At 35.9% G+C, this 20,388-nt stretch overlaps 1 long non-coding RNA gene across 1 annotated transcript in view; it reads right to left on the reverse strand.

Moving 5' to 3' along the window:
* Positions 1 to 18,273, reverse strand: part of LOC104911968 (uncharacterized) — a 39,516-nt gene extending 21,243 nt beyond the window's left edge. The window contains exons 1-2 of the long non-coding RNA XR_014881240.1: positions 18,185 to 18,273; positions 8,377 to 8,443 (exon numbers count right to left, since the gene is read on the reverse strand). This is a non-coding gene — a long non-coding RNA (uncharacterized LOC104911968). The remainder of the gene's footprint in view (positions 1 to 8,376; positions 8,444 to 18,184) is intronic.
* Positions 18,274 to 20,388: the final 2,115 nt, after the last annotated feature.

The following is a 20,388-nucleotide window of genomic DNA, read 5'->3' on the forward strand; positions in this document are numbered from 1 at the left end:
AACAAAAATTAAAGTGGAACTTTGAAAATTTTAAGTCTAGATGTATTTAGATACGCTGCAATTATTTAACTCATGCCAGATTCTTTTATGTTTTCACACTGAAGATAAGTGCAAGCATTTTCACCAGAATTGTTTCTGCATTTTTAAACAGAAGGAGAATTGGACTTCTGCTTTTTATTGTAAGTACTGAATGTCAAATTGATGAGTTTTCCTTACTGTTTTATTCCTTTGGGTCGCAACAGACTGAAATAAACTGAAAGCATAAAATTTTGGAAGGTGAGGTATTCTCTGCCTAAGATGGCTAATATTTTTTTCAAATTTTTTTTTTTTTTTTCCTTTACTCTTGTCAAAGATGGAGGTGTTCCATCTGTTTTTTAAATAGCACTAGTCATATTCTATCTGATTTTCCCTTCAGCATTAGTACCCATTATATGATATCTAATTTCTTATTTCGGGTACATCCATCATGCCAAATTCTCCTGTAAAAAAATCCGGTATTATTACTTCGATGACGTCTGGCGATCAGTCTGAAGATTGGTTTTAAAGTTTTTGCTCAAGTATTGACTGTAAAGGGATTCTTTATGTCACTTTAAAATAGGAAAGGAAATAGTCTGAACAAAAATTATACCAGGGGTTTCAGAGCTGCTCAGTGTGCCATTTCTGATAGGAAGATGGACTTTCACTAATGTAAGGCAAATATAAAACAATCTCTAAATGGTCTTTGAGATGTCCTGATGCATATAAATAATCTGTTAGAAATTACCTTAAGATGAAGAAATACCTTGTATGTAACAAAGCATTTTTCCCTGATAGTATGGCTTTGTCTTAGCCCACGTGAGAGGGTCTCATCTTTCCTTTGGAATCCTTTCTAGAAAAACTGGATACATCTCCAGGGAAGACTGGATCCATTTGGAGGTTTGAGGGTACAGAAAAAGCTGCACATGGGCTCCAAAATCCGAATATAAATGGACTCTGCACTAGTCCAAATTCTTGAAGATATTGTTTGTAATGATTTAATGGCCTTTAGCAAAAGGAATTCAGATATGTAACTCCTTCCTAAAACTTGTTTTGTGCATGGCCAACAGCAGATACTTGCTAGAAAAAGCTACTTAGGTGATGCTTAGTTCTGCAAAATAGTGATACTCAGGCTGCATTTTAATGGCTAGACTTAGTGAGCGCACCAGAATTAAAGCAGGTAAACAGCTCTCTCAGCCCTTGGCATAATCAGCCTGATCTTAAATTCTGAAATGAGGCAAAAGCAATAGGAAGGCTTAACATCTTGCTAGTAAATTCTAAACTGCTAGTGATATGTAATAAGGCAGCATGCCAAGACATGTTCAGCTGTTTAAAAAGTTCCTTATTTTGAAGTTAAACAAATCAAATATATGGGTGATATTACCCGGCTGTAGCGTTGTATTGATTTTAGTGTGTCTTTTGCTGTTTCTTTAGTAGATGAGGTTATAAAATTGCTTGAGAGAAATCTTACACATTAGATAGGTTTTAAATTTTGAATGATACTCAGCAATCTCAGGTAACTATTCACTTCTAACAGACAGTGCCTCAAAGCTGGCTTAATGCAACTGCATGGCTCACCTGAAACCTTTCGATTACAGACTACGCAAGCACAGCATTGGAGGCCCATAATGTAAACTTACATTCCAGTTCATCTAAGACTCCTTCATCAAACAGGGTGAATATTTACATTCAGACCAATGTGTCCCATATGAATGTATCCCATATGAATCTGCCATATTATAATCAGAAAAAAAAAAAAAAAAAACTTGAGTTATATAAAGTTGTATATAATGAATTTAGTCTTCTTAAATATTTGTACAAGTGTATTTAAGCTGCTTATTTGACATACTCTTCAACTCAATCCTTAAATGAACATACACTGTGTCAAAATGACACCAGGTTTTTACATAGGATGCTCCTGAAAATTTTCTCACAGAAATGCAAATGGACTTCTAACAAACTGCTGTTTCTTCTTGAGGACAGTCTTTAATAAGTGGGATTCAAGATTGTTATCATGAGTGTGGCCACACACAGATCACAGACCAATTGATACAGCTAAGCTCACTGACTTATTCTTACTTGATTCTGACAGAGAGAGAATATAGTCCTGGCAAGCTCTCTGCAAACACAGGAAACCTGAAGTCACTTCTACAGCACTGAGGATACTGCAGCCCTCTTGTCCCTTTGCTGTGAGTTACTTTCTATTTTCCTCACTTCCACCCTAGCATGTTAAAACTCTAGAAAAAACTGTATGTGCAGAAATTTTTCCTATTACATGTTTTTATTGTGGATGTACAACGCAAAGTTGAGAAAGAGGGAAAAAAAGGAAAAGCTTAAGTTCAAGACAAAAATGAAAAGGAGGAAAATATTGAAGAAGCACTCTTAAAGAGTTCAGCTAATCTGCTGCATGGTCATTTTTTCTTAGCAATCTGAAGACAATTTTTCAAATCTAGCAATCAAAATTTGCTATTTCCTTTAGCAAAGGAACATATTTTCAGCTTGTGAGGTTTGTTGTTTTTTTTTTTTCCACAGTTTCTGCAATGAGATTGTTTTTATTAGCTTCTCTTGACTACATTTTTTATACAGAGTAACATCTCATTTACAGAGAAACTATATAAATAAAATTGATGCTTAAAGAGTCTGTGTTACATATTTTTGTGAAAACAGTAAATCTGAAATTTTTTTGTTTCTCTTTGTATTTTGTAGATTTCCAAATAAAAAAATAATAATAAAATAGCCTTTCTCTATGTACACAATATCCATAAAGATGCAAACTCTAGAGGAGTCATTCATGACATATTTTATTCAATAAATAGATATTCAATTAGATCATCTAATTTATTTAGTAAATAGATAAAGCCAGTTTAGAATGTTCATTTGAATTTTTTTTCAGTAAATATTTGTCAAATGAGGCATGCCCCTTATCAACAAATCATTTGCATTTTGCTGTCAATCGTCATATATTTTGAAATTAACTTGCATTCATTTATCAGAATCATAAATGTTACAGTGAAGGTGACTTCAGATTTTTACAAATATATATATCTTCTGCATACAAAGCTGTCAGTCCTTGCAGACATAAAGTATGTTTTTAATATTCCCCTAGAGTAAGACTAGCCAAAGATGAATCACTTTAATGGAAGAGTATCAGAGGGCACAGCAAAGTCCATTCTTTTGGCTGATGAGGATAGTGTTTTTCATTCAACTGTCTGGCATCTCTTCGTGCCATGATAAATGTTGAATGCTGCAGTTGAACCATCCTGAAATTTCAAAGTGATTTCAAGACATCAGCAAGCATATTTTCGTGATATTTTTGTGACAGTTGCAAACATTAAAGAGATAAATTGGAATGCAACACAGGGCAAAAGCAACTAGTTTTACTCTCCTTTCTATTTTTTGACCAATATAGAGTATCACAAACTTCTAGAATAAAACAAAACTACTGTTCATGCAGTTTGAAATTACAGACATTCCAAATAACTTCATAAGTCCAGCATCAGTAGTCAATGGTATGAGGAAAAGAAATTAAAATAGTTCTACATTCTGTGCTTATGGTAATATCAATGAGACTGCAGGTTATAGTTTCAACATTTGGTAATGACAAGTTGTCCATGTAAGTGCATGCTTATCTTAACTTATGCCTCATCACTGATTATTTTATCACTTTTAGAAAGAATGTATCTATAAAATTAATAGTGGATCACACAAATGTTTAGCTTACATGCTAAGGTGCAGGCAGACCTCACATAAAAAAATTAACATCATTCTCCTCAAGCGCAGCTTGACTTCTGAATCTCATCTATATCTTCATAATAATCAAAGGCTCACATTTTTACAGTCTCTGAATTTCTAGGCAACTGAGCAGCAAATATTTTAGAAGAAAGTTGCTACTTTATAAATAGATAAATGGAAAGATGGATAGGTAGATGAATAGATAGATGATAGATAGATAGATAGATAGATAGATAGATAGATAGATAGATGATAGATAGGTAGATAGGTGGATAAATGGTATGTTGGGTCACCTATCTGGGACAGTGAAGTCATTTGTCTTCGTTGCCATTAAAAGAAGAGCTACCAAAGATACTAGGCACAATGATGTACAATAGTGATGTCTCTAAAGAGACCGCTGTCACTCCACTGGAGAGGAGTTCTGTACAGGATAGAAATACCCTATCCCAGAATATACCTAGTACAGCATATGTCTAGCAAAGGAAATCCTACTAAATGGTGAGCAATGGTGTATCATCCCTCAGCTGAGACAATCTAATTCAAAGGAGATGGACAGAGCAGCTAGTGGGATGAACAAAGAGCAGTGTGGATCCTTATAACCCAGAAATCAAGTGATGGTGTATTGTATATCTGCATGGATATCTGTGTGGTCTACCATTTACTTATGCTTTGGATTGCATAGTGGGCCTTTTTGCATTGGACTATCCATGCCTGACCAATATGGAACAGAGATATGTGGTCGGATATCTGGAACAAATTCATGCATAGAACAGCATATGCCTGCCATGTATCTGGCCATCAGCCCATGCAGTCACTAGTTCGTATAAGGTGGCTGGAAGATTTTCCAACAGATAACATTGCCCAACGGCTACATAAGAAGTTGCAATATGCTAGACTGAAAAGAATGTAAGCAGCAGTAAGAGTATGATTTTAATGTCAGATATCAACCAGGCATATCAAGATTTCAAATGCACACTAGGATGTGACCAAGACCTTTGCCAAAAATAACAGCACATCTAGCCATCTCTTGCTGAGGTGGCAGATCGATTACATAAGCCCCCTCTCTTGATCTGAAGGGTTCAGGTGTGCCTTGACATGTATCAACACAGGAAGTGAATTAATGGAGGCTTATCTGGTACCAAAAGCAAATCAAATCTCCACCGTTTAGACATTAACTAAATTAATGGCAGCACATGGACTCTTCAAGTCATCAAAACTGACCAGGGTGCACATTTCACAGGAACAGTGGTAGAAGAGTGTGCTGAGGAAAACAACATCAATTGGCAGTTCCATCTGCCATATAATCTGACAGGAGAGAGCCTGATAGGGCAGTATAATGGCTTTCTAAAGGCCACTCTGAAGACTGACTCCCAGTCCTTGCAGGGATGGATTAAAAGACTACACAAAATTCTGAAAGACCTGAGTGAAAGACCCAGAGATGGTAGACTCAGTGTCCAGCATATGTTACAAATATATTGGGCCTCCCTGCTTAGAATCTAAATTAAGGGAAGTGATATAAGATTGAAATTCCAAGTTGGAACAATAAATAATCTTCTGCTCTCCACCCCTGAGAATTTAGAACATGGAACCCACAAGGGAAGATGGCCTTTGGAAGTGCAATTGGGCCCAAAATGGTGTGGACCTTTCGCACCCTGAGGTAGATCATTAGAAGGGGGTGGGATGGTAACACTATGAGTAATTGACACGTGGCCATGACAAATTATATACATACCCCAGTTTTCATTGTGAAGGCGACCCTAAATATATTTATATGTCAGATCAGAACCTCCCACTTTGTTACCTGATATTATTATTCAACAGTCAATATCAGTCCAAAGGGTGTGATATAGAAGGACCAGACGTCCCTGTCCAGGCAGAAATTTTGACACAAGATAGGAATACTGCATGTATTTTACCATGGAGGGCAGATCTGCCTCTCTTAGTGCCAATTAAACATCTATTGAGATCCATGGCCCACCAGAGTAACTAACAGAGGCAGAAGCAGCAGATGTTCCTGTTTCACTGAAGAATTACCACAAGAATGGAGGCACATTCTCATAACACTCTGAAACCAGAATATGGTAAAGTATAACTGAGAGAAATGCAGCCTGAGAGAAAAAAAATACAACCAGTTTACAGCAGCTCATGGAGTTTTACTTGTCTTATGGTTTGGCTGCTGTAATACCTTGTTGAAGGATCTTTCGTAGCATTGTAGTTAAAAGGCAACAGACAACACAAAGGTTAATCTACCATTTTAACAGTTATTTTTGTCTTCATTGGGCTTATCAGGTTTTTCCAGAGAACACAGAAAATATTCGGTCTTGGACTGAAGGAGGTGATCATTACTGGAATCTAGTTTAAGACATTATGGTAAATTTAAAAATTTTAATAATTTTTTTCACATACGTAATATTGCTCTTGAAATTATAAGACAGTGAATATCACAACAATATCACAACAACCTGGCAAAACAACTCACAAATGGGCTATAAACTAGGAAATATTCTAGAACCTTTCTAGAGGGAGATCAGTGTTTTTAAATTGCGAGAGAAGTTCCATATAATTAACTAAACACAAACATTTCTGGCTCTCTACTTGGTAATAAGTAAATATTATGGCTACTTAAATGCCAGCAGCTATGTGTTGTATTATTAACCAACAAAATTGTCAGATGTTAAATGCCCATTTCAGCAGTATAAATGAAGCCCTAAACATTTGAGAACCAAATAGATATTGAGGGGAGATTTAGACTGGATATAAGAAAGAAGTTCTTTACAGTGAGAGTGGTGAGGCATTGGAGGAGCCTGCCCAGAGAGGTGGTGAATGCTCTGTGCCTGCAGACATACAAGGTCAGGCTGAATGGGGCTCTGAGCAACCTGATCTACCCGCGGCATTCCTGTTCACTGCAGGGTGGTTGGGCCAGATGGCCCTCAAGGGTCCCTTCCAACTCAAATGATCCTGTGATTCTATGATTTTAATATACAAGCAGAATTTTACTAACCTACTAGCAAGGAGTCTTAGTCACTGTCAGGTCAGCAACATGCTTCACATAACGTACTAAGTGTTCTCCAAATCGTATTTAGCAGACATATTAATCCAGTAAATTCTAGAAGACTTTCAACATACTCAAATATTATTTTTTCAGCAAAATAGAGGTTGATAGGTATTATCTACATAGAAGATACACTATTCAGTTTGGATATTTGGATATTTGGATATTGGATAATTATTATCGATTCATTATTTTATTGTCTATATAAACCAGCTATATCCCACCAAAATCCAAGTTATTGTTTTGCATCATGATATCTTTCTTCTTAGGTGAAGTGTCCACCATTTTTGAGGATTATCCCACAGGTCCTATTACCTAACTTTGAGCCTGATGGTCTGTGAGCTTTTCCATGGTGCATGACAGGATAGGCATTGTCAGCCTATCATATAAACCTCAGATTCTTGGAAATAATATGAATTCACAAATTCCCCTCACTTCTCTCTTCCTGTCTATTATGCTTCTCCAACTGACATTTTCTATATCACTCCCAGCCATTACACTGCTCCATAGATGTTGTATGTGAGCTGTAAACACAGCTTGTGATGCCCTGGTCCTGAGGGCTTCTGCTTTGTTGGTCATCTACAGTGCTGAACACAGTGGAAAGAAAAACTGAACAAGGCAACAGTATGATGACCCCTGATCAATTGGTCTGCAATCTGCTCCATATCTGCTACACTGTTTTGCAGCACTTTTTGTCTCACAAAAAGTGTACAAGCTGATATATCACACCCAAGACCTGAAATGACTTTCTACAACTGTAAGAGTTTTCAATGCAAAAAATGTACTTTGGACACTCTGTACAGACACCACCATCTAGCTCAAATGAGGTGCAGTGACAGCATGCTACTTAAAGATTATTTAAATTAATAATATAATTTAATTTAAAGTTTATTTTTCATTAATCAAAAGCAAGATTACAAGAATGAATTTATCATATACAGTTGTTACTGGTAAATAGCTAGCAAGCTTCAGTGTGAACAGTCTGGGGATGATGTAAAGAATAGATAGAAAGTTATCATTGATGTGGAGAGGAAAGTTTGTACATGTAGATTTGTACACATCATTTACTTGCGTTACTAAGGGAACTTATGAATTTAAAACCCTTTTTCATTGCTATTTCTTCCAAGGCTCCAAGTACGTATGTTGGTGGTGTGTAGTCTGACTGGGCTGTTTATCTTGGAGGATTCAAGGAGCAGAACTAGTGCGTTTCATGACAACTAATTAATGCAAAGAGATAGCTCTCTTCCTCAGCCATTACGGCAGACTTAAGCAGGCTTTAGTGTCATATATATTCCTGCAGTTCTGCAAATTTTGGATTTATTTTCTTCCCTTCCTTAACCAAGTCTTCTAAAGTACATCTGCAAGTTCATGCTGTACAATATTATGTTCAGAAAAGTATAATTTTCAGTGAAACACTAAAATTTTATCAGCTAAGTATGCCTCAGCAAAATGTCATGGAATGTATTTTACATAATACTATAATAAAATGTTGCAAAATACTTTACAGGGTCATGAAATCTCTAATTGCAAATTATATGACATTGATCAAACTTTGAAGCACACTGATTTTGACTCACCTGAGTTTTCTCATTACTCAGAGAACACAGCTACACCAAAATGTTTTCACTGGTGGAACTGCCAGTGCTGAAAGACAATGCAAAGGAAGAGCAAGAGAAATGAGATTATAAGAATATGTTTGAAAAAAGAAGAATGTTGCAGGGACTGGTCATGGAAGATGCGTGTCAAGAATATCGTATTTTTTGTTTTACATGTGTCCCACAGTGAAGAGCCAGTGATACCAAAAACCCCTTTACCTGAGCTTGATATATCACTCAGAGAATTCGGCATAAAATTCCTAAGTTTCATTTCTAAATTGAATTTATATTCTTAATCTACATTTGTTTTCAGAAGAGAATCAACTATCAACCTACATTTCCTGAATAGTTATGCATTTCTAGTCCTTATCCCATGTCCTCGCTTCCACTTTCAATTGTCTCCAAATTTTTATGCATGGCTGAGATTCTCTTTCTTATTTTCTTACTATGCATAGGGTTAGGAAGTCACTTGTGTTCACAGTCACCAATTGTCCACAAGATTATATTCAACCTTGACAGTACTTTTGTATTTAAGTCCATCAGTTTTACTGTTTCAGTCTATTTTGCTGAGAATCTTGTCCATTTCTCTTCTGCTCTTTCCTCTTCGATAGTTGATATAAAATTTCTTGCTGACAAATCTGCCACCTTAAGCTACAGACTCATGCTAAATGATCTCATAAGGCAGATGATGAATTGTTCAAGTTCACTTCAAAAATTTTCCCTAATTAACTTAAATAAGATTAACTTCTAAATCTCTAAATTAGGAACAAGGTTTTCCATTGTACTATGAACTTGGATTGTTTACAGTTGAGTCTCCAGAGAAATATTCTCATTATTCAAGTCAGGATAATACTGGAAAAAGAACCTGACATTTAAATTAATCTTCTTTTTAGTCAAGGCTATAAAATGTTAATTTCACAAATTTGTTTGTGCAAAATCTCATTGTGAACTTCATCTTCTGTACTATTGCTAAAACTGAAATTACAAGCTCAGCAATTATATTGAAATAATCAGATCATTAGAATATACTTCTCCACTTAATCATTGTTGACTTAGATTGTCACAGAAATCATGTACTGGTTTACATGTACTTGTGTGATCAACAAACAGCAAGAAATCAGAACAATTTAAAGAGAATCATAACAGACTAAGAATATAGATTTGTTTCATTCTTTTTACTGATTTCCCTTTTCCTTTATTAGAAAATAGAACAAAACAAAAATTCAACAAAAATAAATAAATAAATAAACTCCTACGGGAAAAATAAAATTCATATATGTTCTTCAAAAATAGAAACAAGAGGTTTACAAGATGCTGTGAAAAATTGGTAGCTGGTTCTTTACTAGGAACTGTCAAAAAGTGTCCCTGTAAAGACTTCAGAAAATAATCCAGAAATATAATGGTGAAAGTTTGGCTCTGTGAAAATAAACTCACAAAATTATGAAAATAGTGTCTCTGCTTTGCAGTAGATTTTCTTATTTTCTGCATTTTAGTTAGTCTGCTTTTCTTCTTAAAAAAAAAAACAAAAACTTAAACATGGCATGAACTTCTCAATGAAATTGTTTCTAACCTCTGGAAAGAGATATGAACATATTTATATCCAAAGACAACTGTGTATTTAGACGTGCTATCTTTTTTTTCCTATTGCAAGAAAATCAAGCAAACAAAGATGCATTCTTTAAACTTTGTACCTTTTTGTTTCAATATACTACTGTTGAAGTTTGCACTTTCTGTTAGTAGAGTTGTATCTTAAAATTACTGAAATGAATATCCTAAATAAATTTTTGAATCAAAAAATGTATGAAATATTTAAATTAATTTTATTATCATGTCAGACATTTGAAAATTTATATTTGCCATGGCATTTGACTATACTTGCAATGGCATTTAGAAGCTGTATGTCCAGTATGGATAAACCCTGGACAAAGGTCTAGACTGTAATTTATATTCACCTACGGGGATGTGAGGAAGAGTTGTTTAACTACCAATAATTATTCTGAGCCCATTTTTTCCTGCTTATGCCAAAACTAGAGATAGGAATTTTCATGGGAAAAAAAAAATCTTTATAATGGATCAGAGTTTTCATCATTCCATGTCCAGCTAAAACTACCCATGAATTATCCATGAAACCTATGAGCAAGATCTATCTCAGGACACAATGCCTGTAGTCTAGCCCTGAAACTAGTGAAAAAATGATATAACTAGTTTCATTTTAGAAGATCTTGTATTCCCAATTTAACCCAAGTTTCAGCTGTGTACAGCTGGATTAACCAAAACAAATCTGTGTGATTCTGAGCAAGGCTTAAAATAGCTTGAAGAGAGATTAGGCTCAGTCATTATATATCACAAACACAGAAATGTAATTGTTCTTCTCACTGTTAGATTCTTGAGTCTGAGTTTCTTGGCTTTTTTCAGTAGTAAACCCAACAGAAATAACCTTTGCTGAAGGCTGATGCTGGTCAACTACTCCAGCTGAAGTAAATTCAATTTCATTCAGGGAATCTAAAAGGTGTAAAATTAAAGGGAATTTTATTTTTTTTTTCAGTGTTATAAATGCTTCCTGTCTTCTTCTCTATTATGTTTGGAACTTGAGTCTCAGAATTTACAGATGTCTTTGCTCTAATGAATGTATTCTTTATACCAGTATCCAACTTAAATGACAACCATGTCATTTACAAGTTTACAGCCATAGATGTAACCAGTAAATGCTCTATAAACCATATGTTAGGCCAAACTCAATGAGAGGACAACATTCTCTGATGGACTAACCAAGTGAGAAAACTATGATGATCGAGTCACAATACTAAGTATTCTCTCAAAAACAACCAAATGATGGAGAGACTAAGAATATTTAGTGTCAGTCAGAAGCAGTCCATTTTCATCAAATAAGAGGTGTATTTAGGCCTAGCTGCAGAATTCTTTGGACCATAATTAATATTGTAAAAAATAATTTTGTCTCTCAAGCATTATTTTGAATTTTGACATCTGTCAAGTGATTTCCTCTGATATTTGCTGGAATTTGGACTTCCCTGTTCTAAATCAGGGTGCAGTCAAAGTTCATACGTGGAAACAACAATAACATTAGAGTCTTCAGGTACTAAGTTCGTGTAAGAAGGGCTGATTGCTTTTGGCATTTCTTCCACTGCATAGGCTCTATGTCCTGTGCAGCTCTACATCTCAGGTAGTTCTAGGGCTTGTTCATTAGTGCTAAGAGCTCTTGAAGCCAAGGCTGAGTCTTGGCCAGTGTCAACTCTTCTCCTATTCAGTGATAAAGGAGTGAGGCCACCTGACACATCCTCTTTCTCACTGAGTTGGTATTGCAGAGGTGTCTGTCATATCAGTGAGGTAAGCATGAATCATAGTAGGTAACCAGTTCCTTGGATCCTAAAGAGTATCCTAAACGCAAAGAAATATCCAAACTACCTTTCCCCTTTTAAGTCTGCCCTTATTTCGTTCATTAACATGACTACCCTAAAGGCAGCAACTCTTCTAATGCTCTTAAAATTGAGCTGCTCTGCTGATCTCTTCAGTGTCCAAACCGAACTACATAAAACATGGATGCATTTTCTAAAGCCATACCTAGTAATTATTGTCGACCATCTCTGTAACCTTTCCTCTAGCATTATTTCTCCCTTTGCTAACAGTAACATCAAATGTTTTATGTCCCTTCCATTCAGCTGGCCTGATTTCTTTCCCATGTATGTGGTACATTGTTCTTCAGGCTGAAACTAATAATAAAGCCTAGGACATTAAAGTATAAAATATTCAAAACTAGAAACAGGAAGAGCAAGGCAGATGTTCCAGCTCATTAAAACAAACAGTAAAACATGGAATTTTTATTTGGGTTTCAAGTGAAATTGTTTCATATCAGCTTCTTGGAACAAGTCATGTGGAAACAAATTGTATCAACAACTTTCACAAGTTCTACAAATGAAATTTCTCTTTCTGTAGCTAAAGAAAGAATGCAACCATTTTTCTAGTATTAATAATGCCAATCATGTCTGTGCCATCAGCAGGAACAGTATGACAACAAAGACAATACTAATATTGTTTTAATACATCTAATGAAGGATCTCAAGGAGAATAGAGAGCAGGAAATACCCTGACATTCTCCAGAAAATTTTACATTTCATTCTATGATAGATATCTTCTCCATAGCCATTTTATTTGAAGAAGCAGCCTAAAAATCCAAAGATCGTGGCTTTTCAGATAACATGATAGCACTGAGCATTTTTTAAAATTTTATTACAATATTATTATCCATACTAGTCAAATTGATTTAAATAAGTCTTTCATTATTTGAAAACACATCAGGGTGCTTGCATGCAATCTGTTTTTTTGCCAAAAATACAAATATCAGACAAATGATTACAATGCAGAACTGATTCACTTTCCTGACATTCCCAATATCTCAGGTACCACAGGTGCATAGACATTTTCTTCATCATCTGCCCTTGATTCTCATGTCAGTAGTGTTATCTAGAAATAATCAGTGCCAACAAAGCATCCAGAAATAGGTCTGATTTTAACAGAAATGGATTTGAATCTCTATTCGGTCCATCACAAAGAACAAAACGGAAAGTGTTTGGATGCTAAATTGTAATCTTCTGTGTATTTCTGTGCTCCTCATCCATACTAAAGCAAAGGAAGATCTTCACTCAAAGGACATTCACATGAAGATTTTGGAAGAAATAGAATGCATTTGCATCTAAAGATACATGAGGTAAATATTTATTTTGAAACATTTTCAGCTCCTCACTGTTTGTGAAGAAAAAAAAAAGTAAAGGAAAAATTAACAGCAACTTATAAACCCCTTGCCTCTTTATATCATAAATCCAGTTATAGTAAAGCAAAATTTCATGTTTGATAATTATTTAACAACCTGAATGAAATGAGTTGAGCTGAGCTCAGTACCACAATGAATGTGATATTCACCTTACTTTAAAACTGCCTCTTCATAAGTCTCATGAGTGAAACAGAAATTAAGACAAACTTTGAAGAAATTAATTTGATGGATAATTTTCACTTCGATGAATAAACTTCCTTTTCTTTGTCCTGGGGACCATCAATGTTTCAACTGTATAAAGCACAGGCCTCAGCTTATTCTGGTTTTGGTTTGGGCACAACTTAGCTAACAAGGCATTGATAAACACGCTTCCTGGATCAAGCACCTGCTGCAGGAAGAATAGCTCTGTTATGTGCCTGGATGGCACAGCCATGAGTTCTAGGGAGAGGGCTATTGGCATACTGAGGTATTTTAGGGAATAAGCACAAGTTGAACTGCATGTGCGTGGAGAATTTTAACACAGTGTGTTGGTCACATCCAAGTTACAACTCATGTTTGAATTTCGAAATGCATTTCACAAAACAATTACTTGGTAACTCAATCAGAATTTCTTTACACACTGGATATGTTTTAAGTGCATTACTGTTTGCATTACTGTTTGAATTGTCGCCTGTTTGAGGAAATATCTGAGTGGTTTGGAAATGAGAAATACGGTCCTGGAAGTGAGAAATCTGGGGAAAGAGCTATGAACAAATATTTTCCCTGAGACTGGCAAACACAACAGATGGCTTTAATGAGAAGTAAAATGAATTTGCCTCAAACTCCTTGTTCCTTTCTTCAGATGCCTTCATATTCAGAAAGAAAACTCCATATATTTTAGCCAGCATTTATTCAATTTGTGATTCATAATCATATTAGGACAGAACAGGTGATTTATTCCCATTCACTGAGATAAAAGTTGATAACAATTTTAAATGGCCTATTTAAAGTGATTTGCTGCTTTTCCCCAAGCCATATTGTCACTGTTCCATGATCTCTTCAGAATCCCAGCAGATGGGTTGTCTTTCCTCTACCCTGGTTTTTAAGGCCAATCTCTCCAAACACTTGTGTTCTCATTTCCTGAGCTGTGCTGAGGATCATTGGAAGATACCTCTGAGTTTTTAGATATTTTTTAGAGAAACATGCTATGCTTATGGACACTGAAAATCAGGACCAGATTTGTTTTTTTAACATAGTCAAAGCAGAAGAAAAAAGAAGATAAAATCAAATAACAATGTGTTATTGATATATTTTTAAAGAATTAAAATGAATAACATAGGTCCAAATATTTATATAGTCAAATGATAAGATCTTTAAGCACCTGGCAAGCTATTTAGAGCATGTGGATTGAGCAACCCAATCTGTGTGCATATACTGCATCTTCAAATTTAATTCAAGGCTGTAAACTTCAGTATGAAAAGCAGACTTGCTTATGTACCCTATTTCCTGCCTAGAATTTCCCTAGTGTGTAATTGCCAACTAATCATTAGCCCATTGTAAAAGCCTCTTTTCCTCCTAGACAGACAATCTGACAGACAGTCCACATTCAGACTATCACAAAATATATAACTTGACAACAAAATATTATTCAATCACATAAATTGAATTACTTTAAGTTCATTACTACCTTTTGTTTGTAACCAGACAAAATGGTAGCTGATGTTTTAGGGTTCTAATACAGCATAAATTTCCTTCTTCCTTGTTCTCCAACACCTGGCCCTCCTGAACCTGAAATCTTACTGAATCATACTCTGTAGATCATCTAGTCCATCACCCCTGCTAGAGTAGGTTACACAGGAAAATGCTCAGGCAGGTTTTGAATACTTTCAGAGAAGGAAACAGCAGAACCTCTCTGACAGTTTGTTCGAGTGTTCTGTCACTCTCAAAGTAATGAAATTTTTCCTTATCTTCATGTGGAACATCTGTTGTTCCATTTGTTCCATTGCCCCTTGAATGGGGTGAAAAAAAGCCTGGCCCTGTCTAACTGACTCCCAGTCCTTTGATATTTATAAGCATTGATAAGATCCCCCTCTCATTCTTCTTCTCTCTTGTCCAGTTGAACAGTTTCAGATCTCTCAGACTTTCTTGATAAGGGAGACACTCTAAGCTCCTAATCACGTTGTATATTAGGAAAAATTATTCTCAGAAAGACTAGTGAAGCTGCCCAGGAAAGTGGTGGAATCACTATCCCTAGAGTTCTTCAACAAAAGTGTAGATGTGGCACTGGGAGACATGGCTTAGTAAACACAGTAGTTGATGATCTAACAGGGATGGCCAAGGTCTGCATGATATTATTTTAGTAGGGAAAGTTAGATAAGATGATTTCTGGAGGAGTCTTTAGTATACCTATTTCTAACAACAACATAATGTCAGAAATAAAGAAGTCAGTGAGGATTCATTTTTATTTATTTGATGGAATTGATGGTGGAGGAGAGGCAAAAAAATTCACTCTGGGGGTAAAATTATAAGATATGGAAGTGTGCTAGCATCATTTTTTGTAGGAGAGCAATATTTTTAATGTGAACATGGCAGCATTCAGAAATTCTTACTGGTTCTTGCCACTTCCTGCCACCTAAATCTTGTAATCTGTAAAAACTGTTACACAACTGTTCTTTTTTAGGCAAAAATATTTGAAACACTCCATCAAAAGCTCATATGTCCTTCCATTTTAACCTTCTGTAACTGTATCAAACTCTAGATTCTGATGTCTGAATTTTCTGGAAGTTGGAAGAACATGCATTGGTACAAGTGAGGGGCTGATATGCTGGAAAGGAGCTCTGCAGAGAAGGTCCTGAGTGTCCTGATGGACAACAGATTTGCCATGAGCCAGCAGAATGCCTTTGTGTCCCAAGAAGGTCAATGGTATCCTGGGTTTTCTTTGAAAAAAGCATTGTCAGCATGTTGAGGGAGGTTATCCTCTATCTCTACTCTGACCTGCTGAGGCCTCCTCTGGACTCCTGCGCCCAGTTCTGGGCTCCTCAGTTCAAGAAAGAGAAGGATCACAATGGGGAAAACAGAATAGAATCAGTGAATCATTATGGTTGGAAAAGTCCACTGTGATCATCTAGTCCCATCATCACAGAATCACAGAATCACATAGATAAATAAATAAAATCAAATAAAATGTGTCTCTCTCGCTAGCCTTCTAAGATTTCTCCTGTTGCAACATCCCAAAGATACTACTTATTCAGAGATTACTTTGCTTCTTTTCTTAGGGTGAATTTAATCAGACTATGAGAACTTGAATGTACCGATTTTACATAAATATTCCCTGAACTGATCTCTTATAAGGGGTTGGAAGGGACCTCTAGAGATCATCGAGATCAACCCCCCTGCCAAAGCAGGTTCCCTACACCAGGTCGCACAGGTAGGCGTCCAGGCGAGACTTGAATATCTCCAGAGAAGGAGACCCCACAACCTCCCTGGGCAGCCTGTTCCAGTGCTCCGTCACCCTCACCGTGAAGAAGTTCTTACGCACATTCGTGTGAAACTTCCTATGCTGCAGCTGATGTCCGTTTCCCCTCGTCCTGTCTCCACGTACCACTGAAAAGAGACTGGCCTCACCGCTATGGCCGCCACACCTCAGATATTTATAAACCTGGATCAGGTCCCCTCTCAGTCGTCTTTTCTCAAGGCTAAACAGACCCAGTTCACTTAGCCTTTCTTCATAGGGGAGAAACATTAGACAGTCACCAATATTCTAACTACCTTTAATCATGTCAACCTCAACCCGCTCTCAGCAAGCCCAGTTCCCTCAAGGGTTATGTTTTCCAAGTTCTTCATCATTTATACTGCTGGATTCTCTCTCCTTCGAATTCATCTAAAAATACAGTATCAAAAAAATGCCTCATTTGACTCCTTCCAAGGAAGGAATAGGCTTCTGGAGTTAAGTGAAGAATGTAACTACACTTTTTCATGTAAAATGTTCTGGTTTTGATGAATCCAAAACAAGAGTAATTTGTTCGTTGACTTGGTTTTGGTAGACCATACAGGGTTTTGTCTGTTTTACTTTATTCTTCATGGTCAACTATCAAGTATTTTCAATTATATGCATGCTATGTTTCTTCAATTTATGAGGTTGTGATCTTGGAAAAATATCTACAACTTATGAAAGTCGCTGTACTTCCAAATCTACTGATTTTCCTTTCTAAACTTCCACCATTCTCAAATAAGATAATCAAATAAGTTTCATTCGATCTGTTCTTGACAATTGCTTACTGCCTGTTTTTACAACCTTTTTGTAGGTACATCCAATCAGTTCAATAATCTGTTCTGGTTTATTTCCAGGAACTGGAATGAGATTGTTTGACATATAACTCCACTGTTCCTCTAAAAAAATAAATAAAATCAAATAAAATGTGTCTCTCTCGCTAGCCTTCTAAGATTTCTCCTGTTGCAACATCCCAAAGATACTACTTATTCAGAGATTACTTTGCTTCTTTTCTTAGGGTGAATTTAATCAGACTATGAGAACTTGAATGTACCGATTTTACATAAATATTCCCTGAACTGATCTCTTCTCCTCTCCAATCCAGTCTGCATACCAAACACCTTGTTAAAATTCGTTTTTTAAAGTATCTAACACAATTTACCTTTTCCATGAAGATAAAAGCTAACAACTCCACTTTCTCTATAGAGCCTCTTGTTCAATCTTTTTTCTCATTTTCCCTTTTGCTTCTAATGTATTCACTGGAAGTTTTGTGCTTTTCATGTCCGTTGCTACTTGCAACTCATTTACTCTTTTTCTTATTTTATCTTGATACGCTTGTAATTTCTTTGTGTTTGCCCTTATTTATGTATCAGACTGGTTTTATCAGCTTAACTAGCAGGCATTTCCTTGCCCAGCCTATTTACAGAGAAGCAGGCTTGTAATGCTTATTTGAATGGCTCCCAGGACAAGGCTGTGATTTCTAAGGAAGAGGCAACAGAAAGCAGCTGGTAAAAAGTCAGTGTGTAACCTCTTACCTTAAGCAGCTATTTGCAGAAATCTGTACTTGTTCATGTCCAGAGAGCCTCATGGAGCAGAGCAAGATGCAGGGGATGCTGACAGTATGATGGAAGTGGAAACTGAGGTCTCAGTGCATAGGTTTTATTTGTTTTCACATTTTGAGCTATTTACTTGGTCTCCACAAATGTTTTCCCATGGCAGTGGCATTTTGGCTATTGCTGGAATGATCTAGTTCAATGACCACAAAAATCAATGTGAGCATGTTTGTGATGACCTCATGAGCACTGCCTTATTCCTCTATTGAAAAGGGCAAAGGTCCTTGGGACAGTAGGGAAAGCAAGGCATGTACCGCATACATGTCAGACACTATTATTCTTGCCATCTAGTTTTATTCCAGAATAGCAATACCAGGATCTATAAAATGTAGAAATGCTGAAGTTAATTCAGATAAATAGCTTAAGTTTTGCTTTTTGGTGGGAGAAATTCACTCTCCTCCTCTTTTCTAGAGTATAATTCTTAAGATGAGCCCGCTTTCTCCATTTACTATAGCTGTAGCTAACTAAATTCACTCAGATATAAATACACAGAATGGATTTATACTGGAACACTTTTCCTCCAAACCACTTCTAAAAGTTATGAAAAGATTCACTTCAGACACTTGAAGTTTCTGGTGGAAGATGGCAGCAATCATTCAGAATGTATCATGTATGCTCTGTCATAACAGAGAAGATAAATTTACCATTTTACTCTGCATTTTTCAGAACTAATATTGGCTTTTTAACTGATGTTTGTATAACCTTTTGCTAAAGACATATCTTGTTTTTTACTTTTCCTTCAACTTCTCTAATTTACTCCAACTCATAAAGCAGCTGTAAAGATGGATATTTTTAAAAAATGTATTTTAACTTTTAGAGTTGGGAAAAAATAAAATTTCTCTGTCAAAAATGCTCCTCAGGTGCTAAAGATAAAATCAAGAATCATTTTTTTTTTCAGTATTACATTTTATTTACCTTTTGCTTCAGGATAGATTTCTACTGACAACACATCAAAAGTAAATTAGCAATAATTACCTATGCACAGTCAGTATTACGGAGATTATAGTTAAAGTATTGCACTATGATGAAGGAAGTTGAGGTCCAACTTTTATCTCTGCTAAAGGTCTGTTTTGCAAGGTTTATTAGAAATCACTTTCCCATTTTGACTTGGTTTTTCCTTATAGTTAAAGAAGGATGTGTGGGGAAGATGGTATCTGTGAGCATGCATAGCAAGACCATCTATGATAATAGGATCCTGAAACCACCTGGAGCCTGCATGCATTTCTGCAGTATCACACAAGAAATAATCCGTGATAAATTTAACTTGCTCTCTCCAAAACCTTTGCTGAGACAGATTTTGTTATGTATTATAAATGCATTGCAGACTTCATCATTGCCTCTATCAGTAGTCTTTTTTTTATTCTTCTGGGCTTTGAATGTTATATTGAGCTGCCTAGATTCACTAGCATTGCTTTGTACAGCTGTTAGCTGAAAATACAGTTTCCTGGAGCTGGCTTAATCTAATCTGCCTTGATTATGTTCCAAAACAAGAGAAGGAAAATCATAACAAATGGTGGTCACATACTCATTCAAACCACTTAAGAAAACAGAGAATGATTTATATGGTCATATACATTCATCCCATCTAGGAGGAGAATTTTCACATCAATTTGATGGCCATCTAGCCAAGGAGAACAGGTTGTTCTCAATGCAGTGCTAATTCTGGCAAAAGCAATAAATTTTAAGAAGCATTTGTGGAAAAACAGTCTCATCAATAAAATGTATGCTCTAAGAAAGAAAGAAAGAAACCTTTAAGTCCTGCAAAAATAAGTTTTAAAAGCTAAGAAAGGGGAAATATTTGTTTTCATAGTTATCATGGTTGTATATTACTTCTTTTTTTTAATTAATATAAGAGAAATACATTCAAAGGAAAGGTTTCAGATGCACATATATATATGCAATAGTCTTTAAAAAGAGAGAAAGAGTGAAGGAAAACAGGGAAAATGAAGAGTTAGAGAGTCTAAGGCACTATAAAAGCACAGTCCTATCTCATGGGTTCTTCCTAGTAGGGCAGACTCCTCTCTTGGACAACTATTCAGAAAGCATTTGTCTACTGAGGGAATTAAGAGGAGTAGTCCTGGTAGTTTTCTTCGTTCTTGTGGCTTTTACCTTGGAGATTAGGCAGA

This window comes from Meleagris gallopavo, chromosome 1 (genome assembly GCF_905368555.1).
Source record: "Meleagris gallopavo chromosome 1, MGAL_WU_HG_1.1, whole genome shotgun sequence".
In the NCBI taxonomy this organism is placed as follows: Eukaryota; Metazoa; Chordata; class Aves; order Galliformes; family Phasianidae; genus Meleagris; species Meleagris gallopavo.